The sequence below is a fragment of the Saimiri boliviensis genome, chromosome 2 (assembly GCF_048565385.1).
Source record: "Saimiri boliviensis isolate mSaiBol1 chromosome 2, mSaiBol1.pri, whole genome shotgun sequence".
Taxonomy (NCBI): Eukaryota; Metazoa; Chordata; class Mammalia; order Primates; family Cebidae; genus Saimiri; species Saimiri boliviensis.
Genome location: NC_133450.1, coordinates 130,876,720 through 130,902,366, shown reverse-complemented (window position 1 = coordinate 130,902,366; position 25,647 = coordinate 130,876,720). Strand labels below are relative to the sequence as shown.

The 25,647-nt window shown below is 52.5% G+C and overlaps 1 long non-coding RNA gene and 1 other non-coding gene across 2 annotated transcripts; both read left to right on the top strand.

The window, feature by feature from the left end:
• Positions 1-1,471: 1,471 nt before the first annotated feature.
• LOC104652246 (uncharacterized) lies at positions 1,472-7,514 on the top strand. Its single transcript, XR_745577.3, has 4 exons — positions 1,472-1,580; positions 4,540-4,663; positions 5,721-5,744; positions 7,339-7,514. It is a non-coding gene; the product is annotated as an uncharacterized LOC104652246 (long non-coding RNA).
• A 9,651-nt stretch (positions 7,515-17,165) lies between these two features.
• Positions 17,166-17,328, top strand: LOC120361399 (U1 spliceosomal RNA). The gene has a single exon (XR_005577600.1). It is a non-coding gene; the product is annotated as a U1 spliceosomal RNA (small nuclear RNA).
• Positions 17,329-25,647: the final 8,319 nt, after the last annotated feature.

The window sequence follows — 25,647 nt, the reverse complement described above, 5'->3', positions numbered from 1 at the left end:
ATAGTTTACCTTCTTTTCTGAATGCCAGTCTCCTTGTGTATACAATTCTTGATTGGCAGTTATTTTCTTTGAGATTTTATCTTTATCTTTTTATTGTGAGATTTCAAAGTATTGATTTATTTTTATTTATCTGCCTGCTTGGTTTCTGGAAGGCTTTTGGAATCTTTGGCATGATGTTTTTCTCATCACTTTTGGAAAGTTCTCAGCCATTAGTTCTTCAAATATTTCTTCCCCACCTCTTTCATTTCCTTCTAAGACACCAGTTACCTATATGATGGCGTTTCCTGCTGTATCCTCTTATTTTCTGAATGGCTTCTTCTATCTTGCAGCTCAGTAATTCTTCAACTGCCTAATCTGCCAAACTCATTTAATTTTTTTGTTTTGTTTGATTGAAACAGAATCTCACTCTGTCACCCAAGCTGGAATACAGTGGCACCATCTCGGCTCACTACAACCTCTGCCTCCCAGGTTCAAGCGATTCTCCTGCCCCAGTCTCCCAAGTAGTTAGGATTACAGGTGCCCGCCACCATGCCTGGCTAATTTTTGTATTTTTAGTAGAGATGCGCTTTCACCATCTTGGTCAGGCTGGTCTCAAACCTATGACCTCAGGTGATCTGCCCACTAAATTGTTTTATGATTTCTAGTTCTCTACTGGAAAATATTTCTGAAAAAAAATTTTTTCTTTTTTTTTTTTTTAAAGACTGTTAAGTCGTGTCTGGAGCCCCTGTGGAAGTTTTATATTATCTGTTGAGAAGAATATGCACATAATACAGATATAAAAATATGCAGAGCAGGCCAGGCGCGGTGGTTCACGTCTGTTATCCCAGCACTTTGGGAGGCTGAGGCAGGTGGATCACCTGAGGTCAGGAGTTCAAAACCAGCTTGGCCAACATGGTGAAACCCCGTTTCTACTAACAATACAAAAATTAGCCCAGTGTGGTGACGGACACCTGTAATCCCAGCTATTCAGGAGGCTGAGAGATGAGAATCGCTTGAACCCAGGAGGCAGAGGTTGCAGTGAGCTGAGATCACGCCACTGCGCTGCAGCCTGGACGACAGAGTGAGATTCCATCTCAAAATGTGTGTGTGTGTGTGTGTGTGTGTGTGTGTGTGTGTGTGTGTGTTTGTATGTGTGTATATATATTATACATGCAGAGCCAAATAACAATACAAAGGATCAAAACACACCACTAAAATGGGAGACTTGACTTACTTTAACATAACAGTCAAAAAGGTCTCTTTTCTTAGGCTAACCAGCCCTCTCGGTTTGTCTAGAACTTTCCCGGTTTCCGCGTTGAAAGTCCCACGTCCCAGGAAACCCATCAGTCGTGGCAAGATGTGGAGGGTTAGCCACCCTGCGTGACACACGCGGCAATCCACGCACCCTCTCCCCGTCCCTTCTTGCCTGCGGCACCAGGGCGACCGCCGGGGGCGCTGTGCCGCACCGCCGCGGCCGGGGGAGGCACTCTGGCCTTGCCGCGTCGCTGCTGCTTCCGCCTTCCCGGCAGCCCCTGCTCGGCGACCTTTCTCCGTTGGGTGCGGGTTTGTGGTTCCCCCTGAGCTGTCATTCCGGCGCCAAGGTGAGTGCGGAGACCTGGCCAGGCCTCCGAGGTGCGAGACGGCGGGGACGGGAGGGCGAGGATCCCACGCCAGCCTTTCCGCCCTGCCTCCCCTTCTCTAACGGGAGGTAGGCCTGGGTCGGCTGCCGAAGGAAAGCGTCGCCTAGGCCCGCGCCGCGCTTCCCTCCTTGGCCTTAGCGCGCTGGGTGCACCTGTGTTCTCGCCTGCTTTTGATAGCGTACCCTGGCCTTGCCGGGTTCAGCTGCCCAACCTAGAGGCGACGCAGACGGAGTTAGAGAAGCCAGAGTCCAGGCCAAGAACTCGGACGCCACGTCCAGTGCCTTCTCTCCTTTATATCTCAGGTTTCCTCCAACCACGCTTGTCCTCCACGTTATGCTCTAGGCGAGAAGGACTTGCGTGAGGCGGCAGGGAAACAAACGAGATCATATGGGGATGGTTGAAACCTTATGGAACTCGCGGGTCCAACGTTTCCCGTTTTCAGTGTAAGGTCAGGTAATAGTTTGCCCTTAATGTCATGTGCCAGAACTTTGCAGGTATAAATGGATACAGTAGACACCCGTTTGACCTATGAATAGGATGGAGTTTTAAAAGATCTGATGCTGTAAAACTGACACAGCTAGGAAATATGCCTGGACAGAATGGACTCAGGTGGAGACAGGCGGGGCCCTCCTTTTATTACATATTGGGAACATGTCACTTGTCCAGGCAAATATGGCAACCAAATTCAAAGGGAAGGAGGAGGAAAGGTAGTTGCAAGCTACTATATAGCAGGGCCCCCGTTGTCTTGGGGACCAAGGGTAATTTTGTAAGGAGACCATACCAGGGTGCCTGGGCCCTGAGCAAAATGTCAGGATGACTCAGTTTCTTTAGTCCCTTCTGTTTTTTTTTTTTTTTTTTTTTTTTTTTTTTTGAGACGGAGTCTTGCTTTGTCACCAGGCGGGAGTGCAGTGGCACAATCTTGGCTCACTGCAACCTCCGCATCCCTGGTTCAAGCGATTCCCCTGCCTCAGCCTCCCGAGTAGCTGGGACTACAGTCTCGCGCCAGCATGCTAATTTTTTTGTATATTAGTAGAGACGGGGTTTCACCATGGCCGGAATGGTCTCCATCTCCTGACCTCGTGATCCGCCCTCCTCGGCCTCCCAAAGTGCCTGGCATTACAGGCGTGAACCACCGTGCCTGGCCAACTTTTTTTTTTTTTTTCTTTGAGAGGGCATCTCGATCTGTTGCCAGGCTGCAATGCAATGTCACGATCTCAGCTCACTGCGGCCTCCGCCTCCCGGGTTCAAGTGATTCTCCTGTCTCAGCCTCCCGAGTAGCTGGGATTACAGGTACACACCACCACGCCCAGCTAATTTTTATATTTTTAGTAGAGGTAGAGTTTCACCATGTTGGCCAGGGTCGTCTTGATCTCTCAACCTGGTGATCCGCCCACCTCGGCCTCCCAAAGTGCTGGGATTACAGGCATGAGCCACCGCAGCTGGCCCATTCTCTGAATTTTTAGTCCATACTAGGCACTAGGCTGGGTTCATTAGGTTCCTCCTTGAATTGCATTAAGAGCCCTGTGGAGGTATGTGGAAGTATCCATGTTTCACAGAACAGGAAACCTCCGAAATAGCGGCGAAAGGGACTTGCCCACAGTTGAGAGCTGAGCAGGCAGAGCTGATGTTGGAGCCCAGGATTCCCAAGCTTCCAAACCCTTTGGTCCTGTACAATGCTTCCTTCCTAGTCGTTGCTGAGAGACGAGGGATTGACTCCATGCCTCTGAACTCTTCTAGTGTGGGGCCTCCAGAAACCTCCTCTGGGTTTTGTTTGGATCATCTGTGGCACATTCCCAAAGCAGGGCTCTTGGTTTCTTGGAACCTCACACTTTGTCAGAGCATTCGAGTACAGTTTAAGGACAGGAAATTTGAGGACGGACGTATCTGCAAGGTGTTCCAGGAGAAAGACACAGTCACATCCTGCAAGGTCACACCTTGGACCAGCCTTCACCACTATCCTTGCCTAAATAAGTCCGCTCATAGGGAAGGGCAGGAAAGTGGTGTTAGAAGCAGGTCCTCGTCATCGGAGCATGGCATACAGATTCGGTGTGAGCAGTCCTGCCAACCTCCTGCGGGATCGTGGGCAGCTTTCTCCTCAAGTGCCCACTTTATAGGGGTGGGAAGCAGTGTAGGAAATAAGTATGTAGAGCACTTTAAAATGCTGTTAAAGAGCCAGGCACAGTAGCTCATGCCTGTAATCCCAGCATTTTGAGAGACCGAGGCAGGCAGATCATCTGAGGTTGAGAGTTCGAGACCAGCCTGACTAACATGAAGAAACCCCATCTCTACTAAAAATACAAAATTAGCCAGGCATGGTGGCACATGCCTGTAATCCCAGCTACTCAGGAGGCTGAAGCAGGAGAATTCCTTGAACCCAGGAGGCAGAGGTTGCATTGAGCCCAGATTGCACCATTGCACTCCAGCCTGGGCAACAAGAGTGAAACTCTGTCTTTTAAAAAAAAAAAGGCCAGGCGGGGTGGCTCATGCCTGTAATCCCAGTACTTTGGAAGGCCGAGGTGAGTGGATCGCCTGAGGTCAGGAGTTCGTGACTAGCCTGACCAACATAGTAAAACCCCATCTCTACTAAAAATACAAAAAATTAGCTAGGTGTGGTGGTGGGCACCTGTAATCCCAGCTACTTGGGAGGCTGAGGCAGGAGAATCACTTGAACCCCAGAGGCGGAGGAGGTTGCAGTGAGCCGAGATCATGCTCTTGCACTCCAGCCTGGGCAACAAGAACAAGACTCCCTCTCAAAAAAGGTGCGAGTCCTGTGTGTGAGTGTAGAACAGACCTGGCGCAGGCAGGGCTCCCTGCTGGGTAACCATGGGAAATAGGGTTGAACTTAACAAATTAAAATCTGTTTCCAGTTCACTTTAGAACAATAATCATTTTAATTTCTAATCCCTGTATTCATTTTCAGATGTTTGAAAATTTTATTAAAAATATGTGGCTTCCCTTGAAACCCTACTATACCCAAGTTTACCAGGAGATTTGGGTCGGAATGGGGGTGATGGGCTTCATCGTTTATAAACTCCATGCCGCCGGTACGTTTCTTTATGTTTGATGTTTTTTTTGAAGTCAGGAGGAAAAGTATTTTCAAAAAGAATTGCAATTCACATTGTAAAGGGAACTGTGGGTCTTAACTAAGTATGAACATCAGAACTACCTGCAGCTCCTTTGTGAAAACACAGGGAGCACATGTTGGCTGTAATAGACTTTTGGGGACAATGGGAATATTTTTACCTCTTTTTCTTTGTTTTTTTCTTTGAAACAGAGTCTCCAGTGCCCAGGCTGGAATGCAGTGGCACAGTCATGGCTCACTGCAACCTCAACCTCCTGGACTCAGGTGGTTCTCCCACCTCAGCCTCCCAGCTATTTGGGACCACAGGCACCTGTCACTGCCTTACACCACCACACCTGGCAAACTGTTTTTGTACTTTTTTTTTTTTTTTTTTTTGTAGAGATGGGGTTTTGCCATGTTGCCCAGGCTGGTCTCAAGCAATCCTCCAGTCTTGGCTTCCCAAAGTGCTGGAATTACAAGCATTGAGTCACAACACCTGGGCCAATTGGGGAACTTTGAACAAGACTTTAATAACAGAGCATTGTTAGTTTTCTTAGGTGTGAAAGTGGTATTACATTCATTTTAAGAGATGAAGGCTTAAATATTTAAGGTATGGTTTCATGGTTTGTGGTATTTCATTGCACCCTTTCAACTGTTCTGAATATTTGAAATTTGTAATAAAATTTAGAATGGGGAGGAATAACCACTTGGTGCTCAGTAGAACAGAGCAGTGTGGCCCAGTCACATGTTAACTAAGCCATTGATTACAAAGACAAAAGAAAGAAAACTTTATGCTGCAAGACTGGAGTTCAGGACATTGCAGAGGGTAAGGAGCCCTGCAACTTTGAAAGGGCTCTTAGCTGTTCATAGAACATCTTTGGTAGGAATTTTATCATTTCTTGGCTATGAGACATACTTTCTGAAAGCTTCCTATAATTGCTTTACTTAAGCTATGATGCCTTCAGCTAAATGTTAATTTTGACAAAGGTATTTTTGTGAAGCATTGATATGACTGATTTTTTTCCTTCCTTTTATTTTAGATAAAAGAAAAAAGGCTGAGAAAGGTAAGTTTTGCTGCTTAAAATGGTTGGGAATGGAAAACCCCATGTCTTTTCAGGACAAGGTGTATCATTGTTCTGAATTGAAATTGATACATGGGGCTGGGCGCGGTGGCTCAAGCCTGTAATCTCAGCACTTTGCGAGGCCAAGGCGGGTGGATCACGAGGTCAAGAGATCGAGACCATCCTGGTCAACATTGTGAAACCCGTCTCTACTAAAAATACAAAAAATTAGCTGGGCATGGTGGCGTGTGCCTGTAATCCCAGCTACTCAGGAGGCTGAGGCAGGAGAATTGCCTGAACCCAGGAGGCGGAGGTTGCGGTGAGCCGAGATCGCGCCATTGCACTCCAGCCTGGGTAACAAGAGTGAAACTCCGTCTCAAAAAAAAAAAAAAAAAGAAAAGAAATTGATACATGGTTCAGTAAACATGTAAGATGCAGTCAAAATGCTTCACAACTTGAAGTTTGCTATGCATGCTGGAAAAGAGAATTCTGAATTTCTGCTTTTTTTTTTTTTTTTTTTTTTTTTTTTTTTTTTTTGCTTGTTTTAATGCCTGAAGGATAAGAATTTCTGTTTTTTATAGTCAGGTGGATCAAGTAAAACTTCCAGGAGTAATAGAGGAATGGATTGTTAACTAGAGGTAGTCAGCATCACCAGCAGGGAAGCACAAGTGAGCCATGCAAGCGTGCTGTCCTAGAAGTTGCCTCCTTCACTGCAACCTCCACCTTCCGGGTTCAAGCAATTCTCCTGCCTCAGCCTCCCAAGTAGCTGGGATTACAGGCATCTACCACCATACCCGGCTAATTTTTGTATTTTTAATTGAGATGGGGTTTCACCATGTTGGCCAGGCTGGTCTGAAACTCCTGACTTCAGGTGATCACCTTGGCCTCCCATAGTACTGGGATTACAGGCATGAGCCACGGCACCTGGCCTTTAATGTATTTTGAAAGAAAGCATCTTAGAAATTTATGCCCTAGTGCCAATGAAACTGTAGCCATTTGAGTGTTGCACAAACCCAGGACTGGCTACGTGAGCTTCAGGAAGAGGTGTTTCCCTGCCCTGTCTTCTTAGTGCTGTGGTGGCTGCCAGCCTGCTGTCATTACGTGAACCCTTAAGCACACTGGGTGTTACATATAGAAATAATCTACTTTTTTTTTTTTTTTTTTTTTTTTGAGACAGTTTCCCTCTTGTTACCCAGGCTGAAGTGCAATGGCGCGATCTCGGCTCACCGCAACCTCCGCCTCCTGGGTTCAGGCAATTCTCCTGCCTCAGCCTCCTGAGTGGCTGGGATTACAGGCACACGCCACCATGCCCAGCTAATTTTTTTTTAGTATTTTTAGTAGAGACGGGGTTTCACTATGTTGACCAGGACGGTCTCGATCTCTCAACCTCGTGATCCACCCGCCTCAGCCTCCCAAAGTGCTGGGATTACAGGCTTGAGCCACCGCGCCCAGCCAATCCTACTTTTTAATACTATTGAAAGATGTCATGTGTACTTTTGGACTGTTGATCAACTTTTTTCAATACTTGTATAATAAATTACATCCTACTTGTTCCTTCCTTCTTAAATTGTATTTATGTATGCATCTTTTTCAAAAGCTGCAGCGGCTGCTCGTGATCATCATTAACCAGCTCACTTGGAGTGCCTGTGAAAGAAAGCGTCAGTCTGCCTGTGAATTTGAGCAAGCCGTGTTAGATGGGCGTGTGGAACATCACTGTACACTTGCATGACGCTGACTTCATGGCATGATAAATAAATCTGAGATGCTCTGCTACCTGGTACTGTTTCCACTGTGTTCCCCGCTCAGCACCCCCAGTGTGTCAGGCATACTCTTTGTAGATCATTTGTCATGCAGCAGATGCAGAGTGTCGCTGAGCCAGCCATCCTTATCATTATCTCAGTTGTCATAGGAGCTGGTGATCAGGATCCTGGCACTCACTGCTCAATAAATGTGTGTTAAACTTGATCCTGCTACTTGTGACCTCTCTGAGTCTCTGTTTTCTTATTTGGAAAATGGAGATGTTAATTATGTAAGCGCTAACTTACAGTTAGGAGGATAAATAAGAGAAATTTAAACTATGAAATGTTTTAGAAATAAGGTAGCATTCAATGACATAGTTGAAATTATAAGCTCTAGGAGAAAAATGCATCAGGAAGTAATCACAAGGCAAGGTACATAATAAGGCCAGTTGAAAAAAATAAAGCTAATTGATTCTCGTTAGGCTAAAATCAAATGCATACTGCATAATATTTATCTCTGTCTAAGACAATTACCAAGATCCCTAAAATGTGCTAAAAAGATTCTAAAGCAGCAAGCATTAGATTCTAAAGCAGCAAGCATTGGGGTAAAGGTGGGTTCAGTTTTCAGTCTGGCACTCGCGGGTGGGCAGGGGAGCAGCTGTGGAATGGGGATGATGGCTGCACCCTGGGTGTTCTGTCCTCTTGAGACCATCCTGTTTCTCATCTGTGTGGCATTTGGCCTCTAGGTCTGGCCCGTGGTAGGTGCCCAGCAGATGACTAGGATCTCTCTGAGCCTCAGTGGCATTCGTAAGACCACCAAAACCTGCCGTGTCTTTCTCCGTCAGCCTCAGCATTGTTGGGCTCTGTGAGAAGTGTGCAGGAAAGCATTACACGGCATCAGTGGAAGTCCACATCGGGTCGCGTGAGATTCGGGGGGTTTGGTTCTGACACAGGAATCACATTCTTCCTGCTAACGCATTTGGTTCTCTTCTTCCTCCGGAAAACGAATCTGCTATGTTACAGAAAGGCCCTGCCTTTAAAATTATCCATCTGCCCAGCATTAGAGTCACCTGGAAGGCCAGGCTGCAGCCTGCTGGGCCCCCGTGCTTCTGATGCACTGCTCTAGGAAGGAGCCTGAGAACTTGTGTGTCTAACAGTCGTCCAGGACATGTGGATGCCAGGAGCCCCGCTGGAAAATTTCTAATAACACAAAGAGCCCAGGCCTGCCCTACCACAGCCCTTGTACCCACTGCGCCGGCCCCAGGCTCCAGCCCTGTGTCACAAGTCTTAGCACATTTAGTCCACCTTAGTGAGGCATCAGTACAGGCCTTGACCTTCAGAACAGGAAACAGGCTGAGAGGCAGAAACACGCCAAAGATGTTGCAATTAGCGAGCACTGGGGCTGGGGCTTGCACCCCAGGAGACTGCAGTCTCGTCCAGCAGGGGGTGAGGACAGGCAGGAGCAGACATTGATGTGTCTGACCCGGAAGGGCTCCCCGACAAAGGCTGGGCTGTTCCTCTTCTCCCTTTACTACTTACGGGTTCCTTCGACAAATTACCAGGGCAGGCTGGGCACAGTGACTCACGCCTGCACTTTGGGAGGCTGAGGCAGGCAGGAGCTTGAGATCAGCCTGGGCAACATGGTGAAACCCCATCTCTATAAAAAAAAAAAAATTAGCCACACAGGGTGGTGTGCACCTGTAATCCAGCTACTGGGGAGGCTGATGCAGGAGGATTGCTTGAGCTTAGGAGGTCAAGACTGCACTCCAGCATGAGCAACAAAGCAAGACCCTGTCTCAAAAAGGAAAAAAAAAATTGTATTTGCTATCCCAGAACCCACTTACACACTGAATCTCTCAGGGCAGGCGTCCCCAAACTACAGCCCACAGGCCACATGCGGCCCCCTGTGGCTATTTATCCAGTCCCCCGCCGCACTTCAGAAAGGGGCACCTCTTTCATTGGTGGTCAGTGAGAGGAGCACAGTATGTGGCGGCCCTCCAACGGTCTGAGGGACAGTGAACTGGCCCCCTGTGTAAAAAGTTTGGGGACGCCTGAGGCAGGGTTTTGGAAACAACCAGGTCTTATCCCAAAGGTAGCCTGTAGGTGGAGCCAGAGGATGTCACCTGGGCTTCCCTGTGCGTATGGAGCACGGGGCCCCAGGGACCTGCTTAAAGGAGCATTTGGGGCGCGGTGCCAGTGGGTAACAGGGATGCACGGTGAGCCCCGGGAGCGCACGGGACGGCCAGTTCAGGAAGGAATCTCAGAGGCTTTTTGTCCCAAAGCCTACACATTCTCCTCGGAATTAACGCAGTGCTTTAGAAAGTGTACTACAGAGTAGCCCCAGAGGCTGGGAGGAGAGTGTGGCTCCCGGGCAGCTGAAGGTGTCATAGTAAACCCTGTGCTCTCCTCAAGTGAGCCTCTCGGGGAGGCATGGTGTTTCTTCCTGCCTGTATATCCTGCTGTGTATCCCAGGAGTGCACACACCCCAGCCAGAGGCTTTGGAAGGTGTGCTTCCTGCCATCCGTAAGGGGGATGTGTCTCTGTTGAGGTACCAGATAAAGAGTTCCGGGATACCAGGCCGTGGTCTGCTTCATATTTATGTGCACAATATTCTGTGAGCTCATACCATCACCCCACTTCGCAGCTGAAGAAATGGAGGCCCAGACAGGATAAGTAGTTTGTATTAGAGGATAACTACCTGGTTAACAAACCAACTAGTTAACTGGTAGACCAGGGTTCAAAACCTGACCCGCTTCAGAATCAGGACAGGGACTACAGCCCGGCTTCGGACAGCTCCTTCCCCCGCGCTGGGCGTGTATCACCGTCGGGGGTGCAGTGGTGGCCAGCGCAGATCCCTTCACTGGCCGAACACAGTCTAGACAGCGGACCTACAACACACAGTGCTGAGCGTCCGTGCTGTTAGGAGCGACCCGACGGCCTCCAGCATCAGCCTCACTGCACACGGGCCCGCGGGCAAGCCCAGCATCTGCTCAACAGCCTCTGAGCACGGCCCTGGCCTCCATTCTTCAGACAAACCAGCCACCTGGAGGCATTGCTGGTACATACAGGGAAACTTGAACGTGGGCTGGGTGTTAAGTAATGTTGAATTGTTAATTTTATTAGGTGATCATCACCACAATGGTATCGTAGTTATTTTTCTTTCTTTTTTTCTTTTTTTTTTTTTTTTATAGACGGGGTTTCACCATGTTGGTCAGGCTGGTCTTGAACTCCCGACCTCAGGTGATCCAACTGCCTTGGCCTCCAGTTATTAAACAAAATGTCTTTGGTTTTAGAAATGCAGGTGCAGGCCGGGCATGGTGGCTCATGCCAGTAATCCCAGCACTTTGGGAGGCCAAGATGGGTGGATCACCTGAGGTCAGGGGTTCAAGACCAACCTGGCCAACATGGCAAAACCCTGTCTCTACTAAACATACAAAAACTAACCGGGCGTGGTGGCATACACCTGTAATGTCAGCTACTCAGGAGGCTGAAGCATGAGAACCGCTTGAACCCAGGAGGCAGAGGGTTGCGGTGAGCTGAGATCACACTATTGCACTCTAGTCTGGGCAACAGAGAGAGACTCCATCTCAAAGAAAGAAAACAAAAGTCGAATAATGAAAAAACCAAATTTGAGCATTTGGTATTTGGGTGTCTTAGAAGCCATCAAAAGAAGAGCCAAAAGTTTAGGCAGCTCCGAGTTCCAGGAGTGAGCCTCATCCTTGGCATGATTGTCACCAAGGGACCAGCTCACGCCAGTTAACCAATGCTGAAGTTACTAAGCTGACGCACAGCCAGAATTGCGCAGGTGTGTGCAATGGGAAATGCTTCCACCTTCTCATCCTTACCAGCAACCTGGCCAGCCAGCTACGCTGGCAGCACCTGGGACCTACTAGGAGTGCCATAAAAGCCAGACCCGCCCCCAGCTCAGGGAGGCAGAATTAAGCATTGCCTCCTGTCTCCTTGCAGTCCATTCACAATAAAGCTTTTTCTTTTGTCAAAAGCCAGTGTCCTAGTGTTGGCTTCTATGAGTGTCAGACAGAAGGTCCACTGCTGGGTAACATATCATCCTCCTGAGCTACAGTCACTGCCCTGGTAGCTCCTTCGGATTTCAGAACCAAATTACAGCAGGCAGGCAGAGTTTGATGTGACACCCTTGCTCCAGCATCCGGAGGAGGGGTGTTTCACAAAGTGGTAAAGAGTATATTTCAGAGAGGGAGTTATTCACTGCTAGCCATGTCTAACCCCGAGCAGTTCATGCACCCAAAGCAGTTCACCAAACCCCACCAACTCCAGCCTGACAGCTGAGCTCCGCGGACATCTCTGAGGAGGCTGCAGACTCCCACAGACTTCACCCTCCCTCCCCAGGAGAAAGCGGTGGCCAGCGCTGGCCTCCCTGGCACTGCTTCCACCACTGCCGCTGACACCAAATGCAAGGTGTGGGGAAGAAGGTCGGGGTCTCCGTGGTTGGCACACTTCCTGAACTCTGTGGAATGCACGCTGTGCCAGGGACAGTGTCCATCAAGAGGAAGTAAACGATGCCACTCCCACCTCAGTAAAAACTATTAATTAGGTCAGGGTGTTGGAGCTGGAATATTACAAGTGTTTGCAGAACGAATGACACTTAGGAGTGGTAAAACAGGAATACTAACATTTTAAAAATCATAATAAACCTCAAGTAAAAGGCGCACCAGAGTATCATTCTGGTTTTATTACGCCGGGTAAAAAGTGTTTCCATTAGTCGCAGTCTGTGGCGACAGTTTTACTAAGCGTTTGATATTGTGGCAATTTTTTTTTAACTGTCAAAGTAAGTAACCTTTATTTTTTTTGAGATGGAGTTTTGCTTTTGTTGCCCAGGCTGGACTGCAATAGTGTGATCTCGGCTCACTGCAGCCTCCACCACCCGGTTTCTAGTGATTCTCCTTCCTCAGCCTCCCAAGTAGCTGGGATTACAGGCATGTGCCACTACATGCGGCTAATTTTGTATTTTTAGTAGAGATGAGGTTTCACCATGTTGGTCGGGCTGGTCTCGAACTCCTGACCTCAAATAATCCACCAGCCTCGGCCTCCCAAAGTCCTGGGATTACAGGCATGAGCCACTGCACCCGGCAAACCTTTTGTTTCTTTTCTTTTCTTTTTCTTTTTTTGAGATGGAGACTTGCTCTGTAGCCCAGGCTGGAGTGCAGTGGCATGATCTCAGCTCATTGCAACCTCTGCCTCCCAGGTCCCAGTTCGAGCAATTCTCCTACCCCAGCCTCCCAAGTAGCTGGGAATACAGGCATGAGACATGCAGGCAGGCAGAGTTTGATGTGACACCCTTGCTCCAGCATCCGGAGGAGGGGTGTTGGAGGGTGTGCCCAGCTAATTTTTCTAATTTTTCGTAGAGATGGGTTTTCACCATGTTGGCTAGTCTGGTCTTGAACTCCTGACCTCGTGATCCGCCCACCTCAGCCTCACAAAGTGCTGGGATTACAGGCGTGAGCCACCATACCCAGCCCCTTTTTTTTCCCCTTTAGAGACAGAGTCTTGCTTTGCTGCCCAGGCTGGAGTGCGGTGGCACTGTCAGGGCTCACTGCAGCTGCCTCACTCTCCCAAAGTGCTGGGATTATAGGCATGAGCCAGCGCACCCCACCAGGCTGCACTCCAGCCTGGGTGACAGAGAGACTGTCTCAAAAAAAAAAAAAAAAATTCTGAACCAGGCACAGTTGCTCACATTTGTAATCCCAGCACTTTGGGAGGCCAAGGCAGGTGGATCACCTGAGGTCGAGATTTCGAGACCAGCCTGACCAGACAGTTTAGTAGAAATCCCATCTCTACTAAAAATACAAAATTAGCCAGACGTGGTGTTGCATGCCTATGATCCCGGCTACTCGGGAGGGTGACGCAGGAGAATCGCTTGAACCCGGGAGGTTGCTATGAGCCGAGATCGCGCCGTTGCACTCCAGCCTGGGCAACAAGAGCGAAACTCTGTCTCAAAAAAAAAAAAAAAAAAAAAAAAAGCTTTCTGCAAATGCCTTATTTGTGTACAGCCTGTATGTTCCTGTACCTTAGATCATTCAGACAGGTTGGATTCAGGTTCCAGCTGGAGCTACTGCTCATTGCCTGTGTGGCCTCAGGCAAACTCTGTAACTTCTCTGGGCCTCGGCTGTCTCATCTCTAAATTAAGACCTCCAGAGTCTCTCTCAGCTCTATAATTCTATAGCTAATGGATTTGTAATGAACCTAAGTTGCATCATCAAAAAATAAAGTGAACTATGAGGCAATTGTTGGATGATAGATGATAAATTGCAGATTTATGTAAAGGACATGAATTTATCTCTTGGAAACCTGATATCTAACAAACTTACAGTAGGCATTTATAGTAGGTACTCATCTCTTTTAATGAATTTAATTAAAGATGCCAATTAAAAAGTAATTTCCTAGCTCTTGGTAAAATAGAATAAGGGATATCTTTAGTGACTATTTTACCAATTACTCTATTACTAATGACAAAGAGATGAGAGAATGGTTTCTGACTCCCTGACCAGACCAGAGGGAAGGACCATGCTCAGTGCAGCTACCGTGGTCCAGGAACCAGTAGCCAAGGCAGAAATCTGATTTAGCCTGTCCTCCAGAGCTAACCAGCCTGGACAAAACGAGTCTCCCATAACCGAACTCCAAGCTACTGATGCTTAACTGACTCCACCGGGGGCACTAACAGAAATAAAACTGCTAGGTGGACCAGATATGAGACATAAGAAACTACAAAGACAAGAGCAAATTTTTCCCAAGCCAAAGATGGGAAAGAGAAGAAATTAGATGTTTCGATGGAATAATAAACAGAGAGCCAGGCACACGCATGTGCCTGTAATCCCAGACTCAGGAGGCTGAGGTAGAAAGACTGCTTGAGCTCAGGAATTCAAGACCACCCTTGGTAACATAAGAGAACGACATCTTTTTTGTTTGTTTGTTTGCTTGTTTGTTTGAGATGAGGTTTTGCTCCTGTCACCCAGGCTGGAGTGCAATGGCACCATCTTGGCTCACTGCAACCTCCACCCCCAGGTTCAAGCGATTCTCCTGCCTCTGCCTCCCAAGTAGCTGGGATTACAGGCACGTGCCACCATACCCAGCTAATTTTTTATATTTTTAGTAGAGATGGGGTTTCATCATGTAGCCAGGATGTCCCCTGGGGTCTCAGCACGCCTCACAGATCCTCCTGGAAGGGGTGCTACAGGTCTCCAAGCACTTACCCTGGGCTGCGCCTTCAAGTCTGGCAGAGAGCTTTACTAAAATACAGCGTTCTGGGCCCAGCCCTGCAAACCGACCCAGCCCAGGCCAGCCGTGGAAGTGGAGGGGTCCTACTCCACAGAGTGGGAGTATGCAAACATCCCGAGTGACACAGAGACAAGGCCTGTCCGCCCGGGTGCCACTGAGCCACCAAGCGTGGTGGCCTCTGAGTGGGATGGGAATAAGGTGGCCAGGTGGAGCCCAACCCTGGGGAAACCAGGCCAAGACGCTGTGCCAGGCTTGGCACCAGGGACACACCCTCACCTCACCCTGAGTGCCTCCCCACCCCCACCCTGGGGGCGCCCTGACCTCCATGAGACTCATGCGGTGGACCGGAGGTGGGTCAGCTGAGGCGGCCGAATTTCGGGAGAATGGGGCAAGGCCCGAGACCTGGCAGATGCCCTCAGTGTGGGGCCTTTGGGTGATTTCTGGCCCACAGACAGGCCAGTACCGAGTCAGAAGGAAACCGCGCTTGGGGAGGCCAGAGGCCACTTCCGGGTGCTCCTCCGTCTCCTCGGGAAGCTGCCCTAATTAGCACCTTAACCACAGACACTTCATGGGAAGCTCAGCAGGTTGCATCCTCTGCCCACCCAGTGGCCTGGCCTTTCCCGCACATGCCTGGTCATCTAAGTCCTAGAGGGTGGACACACAGCCCCATGCTGGTGCGATGGTAAAGACTGATGATCTCCCATGGAGGTGTGGGGGGCAGGGCCCACCCCTGGGCCCACTAGGCATGAAGGGGCTTCCACCTGTCCTCAAGAGCAGCGCTGGCCTAGTCACCTCCAGCCCCACACACCTACCCAACCCAGGCCAGCCAAGGAGGTGGGGAGCCAGGGGCCTGGAGGAGGATGTGTGAGGCTGGCCAGTGCCTGGGTGATTACTCCAAGTCCCCGGAGCACTCATTGTCACTCAGTGGCCGCACTGCATCCAGAATCCACAGGCTTCCCAAAGACCCTGGTGCCCCCGCCCCCTCCACATGGGCTTTGGCTTTCGTCCCCGGGCCTGCCATGCCTCGCCCATGCCCCACACTGGCTCATCAGGCCTCTCCCCTCAGCCCTCCCAGACCCTGGCCCTCACCGTGGGTGGCAACCTTTGACAAGTCGCACAACATCATCTTTTTTTTTTTTTTTTTTTTTTTTGAGATAGAGTCTCGCTCTGTAGCCCAGGCTGGAGTGCAGTGGCACGATCTCGGCTCACTGCAACCTCCGCCTCCCGGGTCCTGGTTCAAGCAATTCTCCTACGTCAGCCTCCCAAGTAGCTGACGTATTTTTTTGTATTTTTCAGTAGCGACGGGGTTTCACCATATTGGCCAGTCTGGTCTTGAACTCCTGACCTTATGATCCACCCGCCTCAGCCTCCCAAAGTGCTGGGATTGCAGGTGTGAGCCACCGTGCCTGGCCAAGTCACACAACTTCTGCTCCTTGACTTCCTCATCCACAAAACAGGCTCGTTCCTGTGGCGGACATCCGCTGTGGTCTGAGGACCCTCTGCAGCTCTCACAGGTCACAGAGTACATCTCTACATACTGACGCGGCAAGGGCTCCAGGCACCAGTAGCCAACTGGGAAAGCCAACTTACGTGATGACAGATACAGAGCAATGCCATTTAATTTACAACATATGCGCACACCCATGCACACACACACCTGATTTACAACACACACACACAGGCACACGCGCTCACACACAAATAAAACTACAGACTCTGGCCGAGTGCAGTGGCTCGCTCCTGTAATGCCAGCACTTTGTGAGGCTGAGGGGGGTGGATCACCTGAGGTCAGGAGTTTAAGACCAGCCTGGCCAACATGGTAAAACCCCATCTCTACTAAAAATACAAAAATTAGCCAGACATGATGGTGGATGCCTGTAATCCCAGCTACTCGGGAGGCTGAAGCAGGAGAATCACTTGAACCCAGGAGGCAGAGGTTACAGTGAGCCATGATCGCACCACTGCACTCCAGCCTGGGCGACAGAGCGATACTCCATCTCAAAAATAAATAAAATAAGCTAGGTGTGGCAGAGCGCACCCAGAAGGCTTCCACCACCCTGGCTGGAGTGCAGCGGTGCAATCACGGCTCACTGCAGCCTCAGCCTCCTGGGCTCAAGCGATCTTCCTGCTTCAGCTTCCCAAGTAGCTGGGACCACAGGCACGTGCCACCAATTCTTGTTTCTTGTAGAGATGGGGTTCTGCCATGTTGCTCAGGCTGGTCTCGAATTCGTGGTCTCAAGCCATCCACAGGCCTTAGAAAACTATGAATTCATATGTCAGCACACATGGGGAAACGTCTGGCAAATACGCAGACAGCAAACAAAACAGTGAATACACCAGGAGGGGCAGGACTGAAGGGTATTGATCAAGATAGACTTGAATTGTATTGGTAATGCTTTAAGCTTTATGAAAGTGTTCAAGAATTACTGTGTGAATACTTACCTGGCAGGGGAGATGCCGTGATCACGAAGGTGGTTTTCCCAGGGGGAGCTTGTCCATTGCACTCCGGATGTGCTGACCCCTGTGATTTCCCCAAATGTGGGAAACTCGACTGCATAATTTGTAGTAGTGGGGGACTGTGGTCCCGCTTTCCCCTGAAGAAAAAAAGAAAAGAATTACTGTGTGATTTTAAAGAAATAAAATTTAAAATAGCATCCTTCTTGCAAGGGTGTGGGAGAATCACACCCTCAGAGCCTGATGAGGGCCGCACCTTTGGCCCTCACTCCTGTCTCCCCAGCATCTCCACTCCAGGTCATTTATTCATTCAACAAGCATGTGCTGCTGCCTCCTCTGTGCTGGCCTCAAGCTGGACCCTGGGTCAGAGACGACTCCGAGGCGGGCCCTGGCCTGGAGAGGCATGCAGCCCAGCAGGCAGCTGCAGTGAGGGCTGGACAAGGGGAACCTCGCATCCAGCCCTGGGCACTGGGGACCACTTCAGCAGTGCTGCCTCAGTGCTTGGAGATGCCCAAAGATCCCGCAATAGTGCTCCTCATGCCACACACTCATGAATGTCTTCTTCAAAAGAGAAAGTGTGTCAGACCAAAATGAATTAGCTACACGGTGAAATCCAGAGCAGAACCGAGAACAGGCCCTAGAACCTGGTATCCCAGCAATGAGGAGATGACAGAAGACAGGCAGCCTGGAGGACTCCTCCGAACACCTGCGGCACTCGAGCAGGGCCTGGGCTCCCGGCCAGAGCTGCAGACCCCCGCTGCCCTTTCGGGCCTCCCCAGACCAGCGTCCAGCCCCTTCCCAATGACTTTTCCCAAGCCTGCCTCTGAGCCCAAATGCCCCGGTGTCTCTAAGCCAGCCAAGTGTGTCCACAATCACTCATCCCTGTGGGCACCTTCAGCAAACACTCCCAGAAGCCCCGCTCTGGGCCTGGCCCTAGGGTGCAGCCTCCAGCCACAAGCACAGTCCCGGGCTCCCCTTGGGTGCTGGCATGCCCCCCAGCTCTGGTCACCTTGGCCAGAAGATCCCCCACAAGGCCTGGGAGGAGTGTAAGTATGTCAGGCCCAGTGGAATGCAACCTCCAAGAGGGCGCCAGGAAAAACAAGTTCCAGGGCAAGCTCCCAGGAGGCCACACCTGCTGCCAGGGGCCTGCGGGCTCTGGAGCATCAGGGAAGAATTGCTCGCTGCAGACGGCAGCGCCAGGTGCACAGGCTCAGGCCCTGGAGAGCAGAGCTGTGGCAGCTGAGGTGGGGGAAGGCACAGAGCCCGGTTAGAGGGCAGAGGAGGAGGCCACCTGGGCAGGCCAGAGGGACACCAGCAATAGGGAGGGGGAGCCCAGGACTAGGGACGTCCTTGGCAGGTGGGAGGGAACCAGTGCTCTGGCCAGGGCCTGAGGCTGGGAAATAGGTCCCAGCTGAGGCCTGGCCCGGAAAAGTGAGTGTAGGAACTAGGCTGGAATCACAGGATCCCAGCAGACGCTCACTGGAGAACCGTGGACATCGGGCCCCTGAGGCTTCGCTGATGCACCCGTGGGAAAGCAGGGCTTGCAGGCAGCCTCAGTGGCTGTGGGAACCAGAGGAGGAAAGGCAGGAGCCCCCAGTGCCACACAGGGCGGTGCTGCTGCGTGCCAGCCTCTGTACTGAGCTCCAAGCAGGCCAGGGAGCAACCTTTCTCAGAACCCTGGCCAGGAAGCGTGGCTTCTGGGAGCCAGGCCGGTGGGCCTTGCCCCAAGGTGGACGCTGCTAACCCTTCTCCACCTGCCCCTGGGATCCCAGCCGGCATTCACAGACCAGGCACACGTCTGCTCAGTTCCTCTCACAGCAGCTTGCAGGTGGACAAGGTCATCCTCCCCACCTTTCATGATGAGGAAGTGAGGCTCTGACACAGGAGTTGACAAGTGTGGCCCAAGGACACACAGCTAGCATTCAGCAGAGCCCGCGTTCAGACCTGGGCAGGCCACCGGAAGCCAGAGTCCCAGCTCCTAGCACTCCACCATGTCGCCCACCCCAAAGCAGTGTGAGAATAGGAGCCCCCGCCCAGGGTCGGGCTGCCCACCCTCCACACCTCCCACCTCCCAGCCACTGACACTTCCTTGCCTAGACCTGTTGCCCACGTGGTGGTACAGATGGGCTGCCTGACATCACACGGCACCAGGCTCAAGTCAGATTCAGCCACGTAGCAATGTGTGACTGAGTCAGCGAACTCCACCTCCACGCCAAGCCTCGGTTTCCTCATCTGTAAAATGGGGTTGTAACGTCCACATCAGCGGGCTGTGTTGAGACAGCCTGAGAATGAATGAGGTGCCTCGTGCTCCTCAAGATACTACAATTTGAGACAGTGGGGTGTGTGTTGAGGGGATGGCGTCAGCCCTAAAATCAGAGCCAGGAAAACAGCCACTCAGCAGGCCTCCAGCCTGAGCCCTGGGCTCCCCAGAGAGCCTTGCATGCCCAGCCTACCCAAAGGGGTCTTCCCACAGAGGGAGAGGGGCCCTGTGCTCTCAGTGGCCTCCCCCATTGCTGGGGAGGCTCCAGGCCGTCAGGGCAGCTCTGGGGTCCACGCCCCCAACCCCAGTCCCAGAGCAGGAGGTGGTGGCTGGAGAAACAAGGCTGGCCTTGGCAGGCTCGGCTGCCCCACCCAGTTGTCTAGAAAATACCCAAATTTAGGACAGGCGTGGTGGCTCACACCTACAATCCCAGCACTTTGGGAGGCTGAGGCGGGTGGATCACGAGGTCAAGAGATGGAGACCGTCCTGGCCAACATGGTGAAACCCCGTCTCTGCTAAAAGTATAAAAATTAGCGGGGCGTGGTGGCGTGTGCCTGTAATCCCAGCTACTCAGGAGTCTGAGGCAGGAGAATCACCTGAACCCAGAAGGCGGAGGTTGCAGTGATCCGAGATCGCACCACTGCACTCCAGCCTGGTGACAGAGCAAGATTCCATCTCAAAACGAAAATAAAAGAAAATGCCCAAATTTTTGGTCACCTTTATGTCAGAAGGGACTGGGGCTCACTGAGTCTCCGCCAATGGCTTTGCCAGCACTGTGTCTGAGGGACATGGACTAAATCCTTTCTGCTGTCACTGCTGCTGATGCTGATGAATTGCAACTGGGCCAGTCACTGCCCCATCCACCAACTGCAGCAAATACCACCACCCACACGACGTTTAGTGAACACGCACCGCCTTGGTAATCAGAAAGAACAACAGGACGCTTTACAAACAATAAAGTAGTAGCCCCGGTCCAGCTGGGGCGGTGGGCAGCAGGTAAGATCGTGCTGGGGGCGGGGCTTGGGGAACTCCCGGTGAGGTCAGTGTCTAGGTGTCCAGGCCTGACCGCCCCAACCACAGGCACTGGCATTCTGCCCACAGCCCAGCCCGAGCCCTGAGGAACTCCACGCACTCCTCAGCCTCCCCTGCAGTGCCCTGCCCAGGGGCTGCGCAGGCCCCTTTGTCCCCATCTCAGCCCTTTGTCCCCGGTCCCCCACTGAGGCTGTGCAGAGGCTGCCTCCGCCAGGAAGGAAAAAGAGATTCTGCTTCCACCCTGCCCTGGTGTCCACGCGGCGTGAGTGGATCGAGCAGCACCCCACCGAGCCACGTGCCTCACCCCTCCGGCCCAGACCAACAGGTGCACGGGTGGCCTGTTTCCCCCACGTACAGAGGGGAGCTTGCAAAGCTGGGCATGGGGGGTGGTGATTGATGTTCTCCTGGGCAGGGCATTGAGGGTCATGGCCTCTAAGGGCCCCCCAGCCCTCTGCAGGCTGCGACCCGGCCTACCACAGGGCCCCCCAGGGAGCTGGCTGGCTGCACCCTGGTCCCCGCCGTGGGAGCTTGGATTCTCTAAGGGGCTTTCCCAAGAGCCTTAGAGGCCAGAGGCATTTGCATTGTATGAGGATTTGGGTTTCAAAAAGAGGAAGTGGGGCGTGCCAAATCAAACACCGCGCCGTGCCTGAAGCTTAAATTTCACAGTGCAGCCTTCACTGGCCAGCCCCACGGCAACTCAGGGAGAACGTGATAAGGGCTTGCAGATGAGGCCTTTGGTGACGGAGGCTCCAGGCACGGCCCTGCCTCCTGCTCTGTGCCCACAATTCCCATGGCCTTAACTGGGGCCTCAGCCCCTGTGCCTCTCAGCTGTGAGGCCCAGCACAGGCCCCGGGCACGGGGGTGGACAGGCGGATGGCCACTGGGAAGCCTGGCAGGTGCTTCCTGTCCCTGCCGGAAGACCACTGGCTATGAGGTCACTCTTGTGCTCTGGCCTGGTAGTGACGGCGCTGGCCGTGACCTGCTTCCCCTCAGGTGACTCACCTGCACCTTCTGCTCCTCTGGTCATCACTGAGTGTGACTCACCTTCAGCATCGGCTGAGCGAGGCCCAGAAGCTGAGCAACTCCATGGGGACCCGAGGTCAGGAGGCAAACCTGCGAGATAGCTCAGGCCTGTGACCCAGCACTTTGAGAGGCTGAGGCAGGAGGATCACTTGAGCCCAGGAGTTTGAAAACAGCTCGGGCAACATAGTGACACCAAAAAAATATTTAAAAAATAGCCAGGGCATGATAGCACACACCTGTGGACCCAGCTACTCAGGAGGCTGAGGTGGGAGGATCACCTGAGCCCAGGAGGTCAAGGTTGCAGCACAGCACCGCACTCCAGCCTGGGCAACAGAGGAAGACCCGGTCTCAAAAAGAAAAAGGAGGCCAGGCACGGTGGCTCACATCTGTAATCCCAGCACTTTGGGAGGCTGAGGTGGATGGATCACCTGGGGTCGGGGGTTCGAGACCAGCCTGATCAACATGGAGAAACCGTCTCTACTAAAAATACAAAATTAGCCAGGCGTGGTGGCACATGCCTATAATGCCAGCTACTCAGGAGGCTGAGGCAGGAGAATTGCTTGAACCCAGGAGGCCGAGGTTGCGGTGAGCCGAGATTACACCACTGCACTCCAGCCTGGGCAACAAGAGCAAAACTCTGTCTCAAAAAAAAGAAAAAGAAAAAAGTAGACAAACATGACTAGGGGCCATCCTGCAGAAACCTGGGGAGCTTCTGCGGCTGCCTCCTAGAGACCTTGCTCCTGCAGCCGGAATGTACTGCTGGGCTCCCAACTCTCAGCCCAGTGTCCTTTGGGATGGCCAGGCTCAGCCCGAGCTGAGGGGAGAGGGAGGAGAGCCAGAGGCCCTGCCGGAGGGTGAGAGGAGCCCAGGCAGCAGCCAGGGCGGGTGCACAGCAGATGCCAGGCCTGGGGGCATTCATGAGCCCCTGCCAGGCCTTCGGTCTCACCTGCCTGGCAGGGAAAAGTTAGAGGTCAAAGGCAGCTGAGGAGGGCACAGCCTGTCTGCGTAGATGAGGGACAGGGTGAGAAGGCACCATCCATCCCTCCAGCTGGATGGGGCAGGACAGCGAGCTCCCATCAGGAGCTCTGAGCTTCCGTCAGGAGCTCTGAGCTTCCGTCTCGCCCCGGCAGTACCTGTCACCGCAGGTGGAGGCTCAGGTACGAGTGTGCTCATGCCTGGCTGCCTAGGAAGGCTGACGGGCCTTGGCTTCAGGCTCCTCACGCTCCCATCTGCTGGCTCCCATGAGGAGAAGTCTGGCCTGTGGGGAGAGGGTGGGGCCAGGTCCCCCAGCCTCCACTCCGCCTCACTGGGCAGGTTTCAGCTCTGTCAGTCCGGGCCTGGCTGGCCCTCACTCCCCAGAGAATTCCAGCACCACCTGCAGTGTCCAGCCCAGAAGGCCTCAGTGGCCCAGGGGTACCCAGAAAGCAAAGGGAAGGGAGGCTCCGGGGGCAGCCAGGCTGGGGTTGGGCCTGCGGAAGCCCAGCCTCCAGCCTCGGGGCAGATGGAAGGCGTGGGGCTGCACCCTCTGGGCCTGCTCAGCTTGGCTGGAGTGTCTATTATTACATCCACACTTCCTGCTTCTTTTCCGGTTCTTGGTAAAGGCTGAGGGACTCTATGGGGCCTGGCTTCTCACCCAAGCCTGATCCTGCTTTCTGCACAGAACCATGAAATGGGTGGCTCCTACCCGCCTCCCCAGAGGGGTCCTCCTGCTGCAGGGCAGCCTTGGTGACACCAGTGGGTACCCCTGCCCAGGGGCAGGCTCTGCAGCAGCTGCTGCCCGCAGGCCTGTCTCTCCTGCCCGACACTCCCCCACCCCCGATGCATTCTGTCACACGGCCTCCTGCCAGACCCTGTGGAACCAGAGAGGAAGGAAGGAGTGGGCTGGAGAAATCAGGGGACTACTTAGTTTTTTTTTTTTTTTCCTACTAGAGCCAGGGTCTCGCCACGTTGCTCAGGAGCTGTTCACAGGCACAATCAGTGCTGCGCAGCTTCGAACAGGACTCCTGGGCTCAAGTAGTTCTCCCGCCTCAGTCTCCCAAGTAGCTGGCACTATGTGTGTGCAACACCATGCTTGGCCAAAGGTGGCTCACGCCTGCAGTCCCAGCACTTTGGGGGGCCAAGGCCCGCGGATCATGAGGTCAAAGGTTTGATACCAGTCTGACCAACATGGTGAAACCCCATCTCCACTAAAAATACAAAAATTAGCTGGGCGTGGTGGCATGCACCTGGAATCCCAGCTACTCGGGAGGCTGAGGCAGGAGAATTGCTTGAATCCGGGAGGCAGAGGCTGCAGTGAGCTGAGATGGCGCCATTGCACTCCAACCTGGGCAACAGAGTAAGACTGTCTCTAAAAAAAAAAAGAGAGAACAATTCTGAACTACTTTATCTCTGGGGCCCCGGGCTGTGGGTCCACAGGACCAGGGTTTGCATCTCCTCACTTCGGGGGGTCTCAGTGCCTTCACCTGTGAAATGAGTTCCCGCTGAGCAGTGATGACTAATGCAGCCCAGCTGGGTTCACAGGTCACGGCCATGGTGGGAACAGCGCCTCTTAGTTCTTTCGGCCACCAGTGCTCAGGCACCAGTTCGGGGCAACTCAGGCCAAAAGAAGACTCTCCTGGAAGGAGGTGGAATGTCTCAGGTGAAAGGGGAGCTCACTCTTCAGTCCGCAGCCTTGAAACTGGGGCCACCTGTAGGCAGGTCAGTGTCTCCCTGAGGCCCAACCAGCTCAGTGCTGGGGCTCGTGATATGTCTGGGGCTCATAGAAATGATTTCATTTCTTCTGAAATCAGGAGAAAATGGACTTTTAGGCTGAAGGAAAGGTTTGTACGTGGATGATTAATATGTTCATTGCTCCACCAGTACACCAATGCAGTGACCCTGTCTCCCTTCCCCCACTTCTTCCCCCCACCTCACCAACCCTGGGTTCCTCCCTGGCCTCAGGCTTCTGGAGGAGAGTCTGACCCTCAGCTGGAGTCAGGGCCCCCTGGCGGACCAATCGGCTGAAACCCGTGGGACAGGATGACCCAGCCCAGACCTGGGCCACCCCATGTCAGGGACACTCCTGGAGACCGGAAGTGGCCGGGAGCCCCCACGGTGGGCTCTACCCTGCCGTTGTGATCCCCTGTGGTGGCTGCCATCAGTCTCCCACCTCCAGGCCCTTGGTCTGCCATCTGCTCTCTCACGGGTGGGCAGTGCCACAGCAGCCTCCCCACATGCAGGAACCTCAGGGCTGCAGCCAAGGGTGGGGCCCTCAGCCACCAGGGCAGGCCAGCAGAGACCCCGTGGTCATGACTACTTTCACGGTCAGCGCCACTAGCCCTGACCTTAGCCGTGGCAGGACAAGGACACTCCTGAGCATGCAGGAGTCTGCTGGAGGGACCGCCAGAGGGAGGCTGGTAGGGACCAGGCTTGGGGGGGACTATTGGGCCAAAGGAATTTGGGATATGGTAGAGGCGGGGCCATCCTTAATGGCCATGGATGGAGCCAAGACCAGCCCCTTCTTTGGTCCCCAATAGATTCCCTGATAAAACCTCACCAGGCTGGGGCAAAGTCTACTGAAAGAATAGGGCAGTAGTGGCCAGGGTTCCCCCTGCCCCGCACCTCCTGGGAGTCCTGAGTTAGCTTTTCTTTTCTTTACCCCCCTAGACAGAGTCTCGCTCTGTCCCCAGGCTGGAGTGCAGTGGCATGATCTCGGCTCACTGCAACCTCTACCTCCCTGGCTCAAGCGATTATCCTGCCTCAGCCTCCCAGATAGCTGGGATTACAGGTGCCCACCAGCATGCCCAGTTAATTTTTGTATTTTTAGTAGAGATGAGGTTTCACCACACTGGCCAGGATGCTCTTCATCTCTTACCTTGTGTTCCGCCTGCCTTGGCAGCCTCAAGTGCTGGGATTATAGGCGTAAGCCACCATAGCTGACCCCTGGGTCTGCTTTTCTAGATGCTGGTTCTCTACCGAGAACCTGGAAAAGGGGTGGTAACATGCAGAGTTTTCAGCACTTGGTGGCTGAGGGTCTGTATAAGGGCATCTGGCTTGGTGCTGGTGTGTTGGGTCTTGTAGAAGAAGCTGCTGACTGGCCTCCCTGTGAGCCAGGCCACACTCCTCAGGAACCGCCATGACCACCAGGCAGGAAAGTCCACTGCAGAGC